Source organism: Lissotriton helveticus, chromosome 8, assembly GCF_964261635.1.
Source record: "Lissotriton helveticus chromosome 8, aLisHel1.1, whole genome shotgun sequence".
NCBI lineage: Eukaryota > Metazoa > Chordata > Amphibia > Caudata > Salamandridae > Lissotriton > Lissotriton helveticus.
Window position 1 is genome coordinate 1498315311 of NC_136069.1, and position 11468 is coordinate 1498326778.

The 11468-nt window shown below is 42.0% G+C and overlaps 1 protein-coding gene across 2 annotated transcripts in view; it reads right to left on the bottom strand.

The window, feature by feature from the left end:
• LOC144773447 (transmembrane protein 126A-like) overlaps positions 1-10013 on the bottom strand; it is a 53548-nt gene extending 43535 nt beyond the window's left edge. The window contains exon 1 of one of the 2 annotated variants that reach the window (XM_078658477.1): positions 9794-10013. The gene's annotated coding sequence lies outside the window, so the exon portion shown is untranslated. Of the gene's footprint in view, positions 1-9528; positions 9725-9793 lie in introns of those variants that run through there. The other variant, XM_078658476.1, reaches the window with a different exon arrangement.
• Between the last annotated feature and the right edge of the window lie 1455 nt (positions 10014-11468).

Here is an 11468-nt window from a genome sequence, read left to right on the forward strand (position 1 = left end):
GTACAGAAAGCATTTGCAGAGTCAAGCTGTACACTCAATAAAAAGTATTATGTAGAGGAGTCAGAAAATGAAGTTTGTGTTGAAAGGGATGAACTTAACGGCAGACACTGCAAACTATTATACAGTAAATACTTTTCAGAAAGGGACAGTATTTTGGTTGCATCTGTAAGAAAGCCTACACGCACGAACATCTTCACTTTGTGAACAACAAATCCATATTTCCAGCATACTCTCATGACAGCAAAGTGAGCAAATGAATGAATAAATAAAGGTGATAGATGAATAGTACCGGACCTTTATGAGAGGCTAAGGCACTAAAACAAAAAAACACGACCTAAACTATAAAAGTCATAAAACAGCAATTACAACGCTGTCACATGTAGGAAGAGCCCAACCAAGCCAAGTCAAACAATGAAAACACATGACATCCAGTGGGTGAAGGGGCGGACCCACAGCTAACTTTCTATCTCGACTCTTTAGGTGTCCCCTACTGGCAGTGTTTGGTGTCCGTGGAGAACCCATTTTACCACACAAACAAAACACACTGCACAACATACACATACATATAGACACAAAAAGGACACATACATATAGACACAAAAAGGACACATACATATAGACACAAAAAGGACTTCTGGACAGCCTGTTCAAGCCATTGGCTGCTGTGCTTTAGTCAGCTTTATTCACTAGATGACAGGATTGGCATTTTGGTAGTGGTATCAACCCATTACATATCACGGATGTGAACACTAAACAAGTGGTCCGTACACACTTTGGCAACATTGCTTTTCATGTTATCCATTTCATTATTGGATGACAGGGGTCCCCTCCCGCTTGATGCTCTGGTGGATCTTAGCTCAGTCCTAGGACTCGTTTCCAGCCAGAACTTATGAATAAATAAACGTATCAGTCACAGCAAGCTCCAATTATCGGGTCTGGTACTCACCTTGGACAGACTCACAGAAAGGCGGCCCCTTTTGTAGGTGGCAAGGAGGGGCAGGCTCAGTGAAGAGTTTTTCACGCGATTGTGAGGTAAGCGGGAAATTAGAAAACATTTCTTAACCGCCTTTGTAGCAGGAGTTGGCGCTTAGGTCAGGCTGCATCTCCTGTGTCGTTCTTTTTTCGCTCGCTTTCTTCCCGTACCCCAAGCGCACACAGCCTGAATATCTCTCGTTATTCTGCTGTGGGCGCTTGCAATACTAGGCTTTCCACTTACCAATATGTCTTTGCTGAGCCCCCCTGCCCGCTGGAACCCCCCTCTTCACCAGGCCCAGAGCACCATTAACATACACTCACATTCCTTCTCTGTCCTGTAGGAGAACTACTTTTTTTTAAATGTTTGCTTTCCGCCCATCGCGGACCTCCATCAGCACTTCCACCCAGTCTGCTTTTTAGGTCGAGCCTAGCGCGGCACACATGCGCTGTCTGTGGGAGGCTTCTTGTGAACACTCCAAACTTCCGCAAGACTTTTCCATGTGGGTCTGGCAACTCCTACACATTCCATGGGCCTTTGTGTGTGGCTTTCAATAATGAAAGCATGCAAATGGCCAAAGACGGGTGCATGTCCCGCCTTTTCTCTAAACGTTCACTCCCATGGCGTTTGGGTCTGGGGAGCGAGTAGTGCCGTGCAGGGTGGCAGCTGCATTCCTCCCTTGTTGTGGATCATGTTACCAATGAAGACAGCACGGTCGCTTTCACTTTCGCGGCCGCGCTTGTTTATTTTATCTCCCCTCCACATGTGTTGTGTTTTTTTCTTTGTCTCTCCCCACCCCTCTCCGTGATCTCTGTTTATTTATTAAGTGATCCAGCCCACGCCGAGGCTCGAACCCTGTTCTCCAGCTCTAGAGTCGGCAGCGTTATATGTTGAGCCACTTCTTCGCTTCGAATCTCTGCACCGTTTGTTGCAGCTGGTTTCAGATTCTACATGTGCCATGTTTTTTTCATTAAATGTGCTGTACAACTTGTAAAACGTGAAGGACTAAGCAAAACCCATCATAACTGCAGTTTATCGGAAGCAGTAGATGTTCGCATTGCACATTTTTTTTTAAGCCGGAGAGAAAATTCTGCGTCACATGTTCTGTATTATCGGGTTTGCTGAGAGCCTGTGACCAGTGCCCCTAAATATCAAGCTGCTTGAACTAGTTTCTTCAGTCTGTACCACCTATTATATTTGCACATGATTGTGTTGTGTGCGTGTCTCTAATGAAGGTCTTCCTGCCCCATGGATTAAAGAAGCACATTTGTAAAATGTATTGGTCAGTAAATCTGAGGGTCCTGGGAAACCACGAGCTCTTGATAGGGAAACTGTGTTTGCACTACATTATACCACGTCTCGCAGACAACTCTCACAAAAATAAACAATAAGCAAAATCCCAACCCCGACCTTGCACTACGATAAATCCCTCCACCCACCAGTCCCTAAACCAGAAACAGCCAAACTTCTTTAACGTTTCCCACACCCCTGGAGTCTGTGTGTTTGTTTGGTTTTTTTTTTTTAGGTTTTTTTTAACACCAGCCCTCCCAGGCTCTTCCTCCTCCTCCCCCACTCCTAAGGTTCAGCTGCGTCCTTCGGGCTCAAGCTGTGCAGGAAGATTAACCCTTTCAGGCGGCTACTTTTTCTGCACCAACTCGGACTGTGGTTTAGTAGAAGCTGCATCCTCTATCTGCAGAAATGTAATGCAGTAAGCACACTAAGACATTTTATTTTGCAGGAATGTTTCTCTTAAAGGTAGTCTTTTTACTTTAGAGGTACCTTTTAAGCAGCGTGAATTTCCATGCGTCTTTTGTTATTTGCAAGTATCATTTCAAAATGAGTGTGTTGAGAAACGTTCTTTTTTTTGTGGGGAGGGGTGCGGGTAAAGTTAAGGTAAACAGTGTGCGCTGTGAACCAGTTACATTGTGCTGAATATTTGATTTTATTACATTATTTACACACGCTTATTTATAAATGAAGAAGCTTTAAAAACATGATATATTCAGAAATATCAGCAGGGCGCTACATTTTTCATGTTGTGGCCAAAGCTATTTATTCAATTATCAGACGTGGGTAGAACAACACACGTAACAGGACATACAGTGGAAAACATTGCTCCTGTAATGTGTTTGCATATTGGACGCCCTTGTATAATAATTGTTGCTAGAGCCCATTATCTGTAAAAATAATTTTGAGCACAATTACTGTGTTCGTTTACAGAAAATACACAAAGTCCTTCCTTTCAAGTTTATGGTACTCAAATTTGCGAAAAATGTAACATTTACAAACTATACAGTAAGCATTATTATAAGGACCTTTGACTGTGGCACGAGGCCAAACAACTACTAACACAGCTTCCCCATACCACTAATATTTTCGTTTGTTAAGGTCTTAAAAAATGCCCATATCAGATATCAGCATACACTTTGTTTAAAACATTAAAGGGCCTTTTGTCAATCAATCAAAGACATTTATAGAGCGCACTACTCACCCGTAGGGTCTCAAGGCGCTAGGGGGAGGGGGGGGTGCCGTTACTGCTCGAACAGCCAGGTCTTGAGCTTCTTCCTGAAGGAGAGGTGGTCCTGGGTCAGGCGCAGGACGGTCGGGAGGGAGTTCCAGGTCTTGGCGGCCAGGTAGGAGAAGGACCTTCCTCCTGTTGTCGCTCTTCGGATGCGAGGGACGGCGGCGAGGGCGTGGCTGGTTGATCGGAGGTGGCACTTGGGAGCGTAGAAGTTGATTCGGTTGTTGAGGTAGCTCGGGCCTTGATCGTGTAGGGCTTTGTGTGCGTGGGTGAGGAGACGGAAGGTGATTCTTTTGTTGACGGGGAGCCAGTGCAGGTCTCTCAGATGTCCGGAGATGTGGCTGTTTCGTGGGATGTCGAGGATGAGTCTGGCTGAGGCGTTCTGGATCCGCTGGAGTCTCTTCTGGAGCTTGGCGGTGGTTCCGGCGTAGAGGGCGTTACCGTAGTCCAGTCGGCTGGTGACGAGGGCCTGGGTGACAGTCTTCCTGGTCTCGCAAATAAGACTGAAGTGGCAAATTAGAACACAGGAAACCAGGTTACAATCATTACTTCAGTTCAATATCCTGCTACTGTGAACACATCACTTTTCTCTGTTACATTGTTACTGACGATGTCATTTCAATATTGGCGTCATCAGAACATATAGTGATCTTGTGCAACTCACACAGTTTAAGCCACATTCACTGTTAAGACTTCACGAGCTATGAAACTATAATATAAAACCTCTTACCACGTAAAAAAAAAAAAACAGCTTCTAACACAATGCAGGAATACTTCATTGTATTACCTTGTATATACCCCATACTGTTACAAGCTGTCTTTTTTTCTATTGGAATAGATTTTATATTATAGTTTAATAGTCCCTAAAGTCTTCAGAGTTAATATGGCTTAAACGGTGTGATTTACCCAAAATTACTATATGCTAGTGCGACTCCAAGACTTAAATGACTGTCAGCAACACTGTAACACATTTCCCCTTTTTAGGTACATGGATAGAAAACTGATTTGGACACAATAACAAGATGTTAAGCGGAGATCGTAATTCAAAGCTGGTTTCCAAAGTTCTTTCAACTCTCAACAACATAAACCTCTTTTTTTTTTTGTGGAAAATTTCTTTATTAGCAGGATATATGAAGTTATAGTAAGCAGTGCATAACAGGTCGGTACATGAGTCACATATTTGCATCATATGGCCGCACTGACAGGATATACACATTTTTCATTATGTTATCACAACACCCAAGCTAAACTCCCCCCACCCTCGCCCTCCCCCCCTCCAGGCACTTCCTATTCACATTTATACCAGCCCGTGGTGTCGGACATTCTTAAACAACATAAACCTCTTAAGGGGTTGTCCATTCTAATTCACCACCCACACACAGCGTTATTTTTACAATGTGATGGACATTGTTCTCTAAGGGAGCAACATAAACCGCTTTAGCACCAAGATATAAAGTGCTCTAGTTATCGGTGTGATATGAAGCGATTTTCAACTCTCTACCGTAACCACATGGCGACACTTTGCATCATTTATTTTATTTATCCTCCAGATAGTATAAACCGCTCTTTAACAGCACCATGAAGTGTTTTTTCCTGCATCTGCTGGTATTTTACCTACGTGTATTCCTCAGATGGATTCCCTTCATCCACCGACAAGCATAAACCGCTTATCGCAGCTGTGTGAAGTACTTTTCTGTTCTCCGTCTCCTAAACATGGCATTGCTCTGTCATTTATTCCGCGGATGGATAACCACCACTCCACTTAGCTCCATAAACCGCTCCATCACTGCAGGGGAAAAGAGGTTTATAGTCTCTACGGTCTCTGGAATCCTTTGAGGGGTTGTATTTGATCATTTATTATGCTGGAGGCTGACACTCTCCACTCAGAGATGCATAGACCGCTTCATCACCATGAGATGGAGTGATTAAAGAGCTTAAAGACATTAACAAAGCCACTAGCTCTGGCTAAACACTTATACGGTCCCAACGGACCTATTGGCTGTGCCAATGCTAGTTAATTGTTGCTTTCTGCCTGTGGTTTTAAATATCGTGCTCACCCTATAGGAGTTCGTTTAGTACTGATAAATAACCAACTTCCATGAGCCCTCAGTGTGTGTGGCAAAGCGAGCAAAGTTGCTAGTTAGTTAAACTAGGGAGGAGACTCTTCAAACCTGTGCATGACATTGTTGTCAATATTTTATTTAAAAATAAGAAATTTACTGAGGGCACCTACCGATATGGCAGGGGTCCTACATGCCAACCCTCCAGAATTGGCTGGGAGGTTCAGGGTGCTTGCCTTTATTTCCTCCAACTTCGTCGTTCTACTCCTGCTGCACCGGAACAGGTAACGCTGCTCCCGGATGACGTTACCCAGTCTCTATGAGCGATAAACAAGACCGTCCCACTCATTGCAAAAAACCAAAAGCGCCTCCACTGCTGCATCGGGAGACACAACAGTCCTCTGCATAATGTTTGCCAGCCGCATTGAACATAAGCTGACTGAGCCAAGTAGGTGCCTTTCCATTAGTAAATATTATACCAGAAGCAAAATACGTCATTCATGCCTCGTTATACTGGCCATCAATTACTGTGAGCTCCCACAAATGCATTTAATGTGCCTTCTAAAACCAACACGTTCCCCCGATAGATTATTTTAAAAATACCCCTAACAGGAAGGAATGCACTTTTAGGGAGCATTTTCAATGGTACTTAATAAGCTAAACAAAAAACCTTCCTGTTAGTTTATTTACACCTTCCGTAAAGTGAAAGTGTTTACTGTTCAAATGCAGCTATTCCTGGCCTCGTTATACTGTCCATCAATCACAGCGAGCCCCTGATAATGATTCCATTCGCTTTCTAAACACAACATGTTCATCGAACTGCAGTATTTAAAAACTCGCATTTACAATACAATCGTTCTCGCATTTGTGAAAGTTAGAGCTCTTGGTGTTGAAAATGACAATGTTTTATACTTTTGTTTTTTATTTGCAGTGGAATTGTCATATTTGCATAGTGCTATTGCCATTCCTATGACCCTGTGGCGCTGGAGAAAATGAGAAATAGGCTATGAGGAATGGGAGACAAGAGTAAAATGCTGCCGGAATAAAAAAAAAAGGTAACAGAATCCTGGAAATTCCAAAAACTGATAGGGAATGCAAGATTAAGGAAAGCATGTGAAATGTAAGCAGGAACAACATGGTTACCTTAACGCTTTTACACTTATTATTCAGAAATAAATAAGTGTTTTTGCCTCAAAAGATAAGGACCTGACTACAGGGCTGCCTAGGCTCGACCTAAAAAGAATCAAAAAAAAAAATGTTTTAATTTATTTTTTAAGGCCTAGATCTTACTGCTCTTTTACCGCTAGATCAGTCTCTCTTGCAGATACTGCCGGGCTGCCTCATATGAAGCAGCTGTGCGCTGTATAACTGCTATTTGAATGATTGGTTCATTGGCAAACTTGAGCAGGCCATGGAAAGTCACCCAAGGGTACTCTTCCCTGGTGTTCAGTCACAACTAGAAGGAAGGAAAACATCATTACATTTACAACCAAGACATTGCTACTCTCAGAGGCAGGCCTGAAAGCTGCAGGCTTTATGGGGGTCCCTTGGAGTAGTAAGCAGGTAAAAGGATAATTTTACATTTAAAAATGCTTGCACAGCATCCATCAAGCGGGCACCTTCCTAGGGTGCTGGGCGTGGCCAAATGCACCTGATAGAAACAGGAGAACCTTAGCATTGTGGTTAACAAACAGTACTGCCAACTTAGGGACGGGGGAACCGGGTTTGAGTGTCAGCGTGGATGTACAAAAAATGCTGATGGTAAAAAATTTTTTTTTTAATTAACTCACAAAAAATACAGTTGAACAATGGTTGAATATGTACAGTTGAACAATGGTTGAATATGTACAATTACAAGATCGGTGCACAAACCATGCAGGAGCAAAAGAAAACAAGAAGGATGGAGAAGTCACGGAACAGGCACCCTCTGAATTTGTAGGATTAGATGCAAATTTAACAAATTCACTAAATCACATCCCATGAGACGGATATGTGATCCATGCTGAAAGCTTCCAAACCGCTTGCATCAGTCAACACAGACTACATTTTTAAACTACAAGTGGTTCTTCTAAAGGTCGCCAATGCTCATCTATGGCACTGTCCTGATGGGTCGCTGCACAGTTGGTTATATGCTTCAAGCTAGAGTATTCTAAACAGGAAACTTAAGAGATGCAATTGCAGTACTGCCAAGAATGTTACAAGGGGTGTCTCTCAGCAAAAGTATTCAAACCTTGCCATGTTACAATAAATGGTGACCGTATATTCCTTCTACAGTGCATAGCCACAAACTGGATTACGGTTAACATTTGCGGAATACCCAACTAAATGGTGCTAACTGTTCTGCCTGAAGAGGGTGAAAGCTTAGATGACCCTCCACAGCTGTTTATACAAAAAATATAAAGCAGAAGGCTCAACACAGTGATAATACATACAAAAAGAGGGACTACGAGCACTATACAATGAAGACAGAAACCAAATCCCACATACAAGATGAAAAAATAATACATGAACAAATACACCAAACCATACTCGCACGAATAAAGGTACGAAATTATGCACAAATGAAGATAGACACCAACCTTGCATGAATAGGAGACACCAATGTAGTAACATGTGTTTATGTATGCTAGAATTTTCCAAAATAATTTCTAATGGAAAAAAGTGTAATCAGTTTCAATAATATTATGGCAAACCACCATTGCCAAAAATGTGAACCGTCAAAGGACTTTAACTTTGATGTAAACAATGCATATTCTAATAAACTATTGATGCCATTTCTATTGTGCCTTTAAAGCAGCACTCTATCACTGTTATTCTCATAAGTAAAATGATAGAAGACAACAACCATAAAGTTCTCAGACTGGCACTGCTCCATAAGGCACAGTCCAGTCTAGAATTAAAAAAGGATGTCTCTACAGATAAAAAGCATGACTAAACGAGCATGTACTATTTTGGATTTTACCACGAGATGTACTCGAGTTTCAGGACAGAACAAGCAAGCAATAATTTAAGCAAATATGAATGAAAAGATCTTTGTTGTTGCACAACTCAATTGTACTCATTTTATTGACCTTGAAAGGACGAAAGGCTGAGTGAACCCACAGGGATTCCTCGAATGGATGAATGGCCGAGTGAACCCGCAGGGATTTGAACATTTGACCATGATGTCAAACAATGACTTTTGAATTCCACCGAGTCACCAGACATGGCTCCTGAGTAACATGGTCTAACTTTTTTTGCTTTACAAACACTGTCACCACCACCATCTCCTAATGCTGTAGTTTCTTCAACAGGTTACGGTGGAGAATGGGATACAGTATTGAAATAACCAGTTTGGATAGCACCCAGGCTCGTATCCTTTGAAGAGGGAATGGAATAAAAAAAACTCTTCACTAGGTGCTCATTGTGCGGATATGGAAGGTTCCCCCACTACCATAACCCCCGCTTTTCCATTTTGATCAATTCGCCTCATCCAAGCTTCTTTTGCGGATAGCCAGTGGATATTTCTACAAACCTTAAATTCCTTTATTTCTTTCCCAGCAACAAAAGGGACGGGTCTTTTTAAAGCAGCCAGACCACTTCTCAAATACAAGAAAGAACAATGCTTTGAGACATGGTATGTGAAAGAGCGCTTTGCGCATGTGTGATTCGCCCATCCAAAACAAATATTAGATGTGCCACTGCCCCATTTAACATAGCCAGTGAAATAATTGGAAGCAAATAGTCAAAACTGTACAGAGAACAGAAATTACAATACATGTACACAAAAATTATTTCAAGGCAAAATGCAGCGCAGAATCAACACTATCAGTAGGATCTGGTACTGTATGTCAGTGAGCCATGACCCTTGGAGAACATACAGAAGCCCAGATTTCGAGGGCTAGCACACCAGCTCAATAGACATATGTGAAAACGAATGCTGTACCACTTTATTTCTCTTGGAGTACACTGCTACCCGCGCAAATAACACTCACTTCAAAGTCTCCTTTATTATTTTCAAATAATAGACTTTTGAACCATGCTGCTTGTTGCTGCGCTCCTTATCCCTTGAGTCAGCTCCTCCGCTGCGCCGCAGTTGTCAATACCTGCTCCTGTGCCACCCTACGCAGACGCATCCACGGACCTCTCACTAGCAATGACAACCATACTATTTAAATAGATTTCCGAGGGGTTTGAACGCCCCGGAAGAATAATCTAAATACACACACACATTCAAGACAAACCCGGAAGTGAACTCACGCATGTGGTGAGCTTCAGTACGCCGCAGTTGTAGTCTTCGTAGTTACCCGGCTGGCTGACCGCATTCGATGCACCGATGTGCCACCAATGTGCACCTCGTTTGGGGAGTGGTACCTTTTCAGGTACCAGAACGGTTACAGTATAGTGGGGAACAGCGTTAAAGTTGATACAGAACTCATTTCAAGCACTGGCCGTCACCCTTGAACTGTCATTCACTTCCTGTTCCGTGCTCCTTAGTCATAGAAAAAGAAAGAGGACTAACGAAGATATTGTGAACTACCTTGAACATCCGAAATTAATGCCCTGCTTTATTGTGTGCACATTTTAAACGCCTATAGCTGGTTTTCAGCAGAATCACTTGGCTACTGTCGGCGACAGCGCCCCCTGCACGAGTCACTGCAGCATCCTCATCGGGGTAGACGTGCTGCACAGCTGCTGCGAGGGCTAAAATGCTCTGGCAGGCAAAAGCATTTTCTGGCTACTATTTTTATGTCTTTTTTGTATATTAATCCCTTTCAAAATAAAACAAGTAAAAATGATTTTTTGGCAATGTCATAAATGTTTTCTTCATTTATTTGCACTCTCCATGTCTATAAATTTTTTTGACATGCGGTCATTCTTAATGTACTTCAACATTAAACATGAACAAAAATATTTTTTAAACAAATACAATTTTTATACAAAAATTTGTTTTGATGCTGTCGTTAATCCCAATGCATTTCGAGATCAATGGATCTCTTCTTCAGGGGAACTGAAATATGAGAAAATAAATGTATGTATCAAGTTCATGAAACAAATAAATAGGATCGATAAAGATTTTGACAAAAGAACAATTCAAACCAAGTACTTAATTGACTGAGTTAGTCTAAGTCAAGCATGTAGGTGTTAATCAGTCCACTTAGCTAACAATGAGTGAGAATGTCTGTGCAACGATGCCATATTCAAAAAGATACCGCTGATACCAATATAGACCATTAGAGAAAAAAAATATTCACGATTGATTGGAAATTAAATAGCTTACCAGCAGAAATAGGACAGACATGCTTTCAACACTAGGTGGGGTAATACTAAACCCTTAGGTATGTACGACGCAGAGCTAGAGACAGGAAACATGAAAATAACCAGTGTTGGTATTTGAGAGAAGCCACATAACGTGTGCTGTTCGAGGCAACGTTCAACAATTTCATGAGTTTTAACAGCGTGGGAAATAAAACATACCTGAGGCTGTGCGGTAGAAATATGACTTGGTGTCATTCAAATTCAATGAAGTTCCTAAAACGGAAATGCAAACACAAGTTGCTGTACTAAGTTTAGAAATTATAGACTATAGACTCTTGGAAAAGCCTACAGAATACCAGCAATACCTGTAGTGCTGAGCGCTGATCATAGACGATTCTAACCAAACTGCAACAACGTTATGTCCTGAAATAAACCAGGACATGCTATTAAACACGAGTCTACCTGATAAAATACTGCGATGTCTGCAGATCGCTCTGAACAGAGTTGTTTACCTTTGAGAATAGCGTGCCATTTCTCCATGAAGTGTTTGTTATATTGAAATTTGAACAGCATTGGTTTAATGGGTAACCGTAATCCTCGGGGTATCCTCTGCACTTTATGGTACTGTATGAGAGTGGAGGCATGCAGTTTTTGGTTCAAGACTCTTTTGGATAAA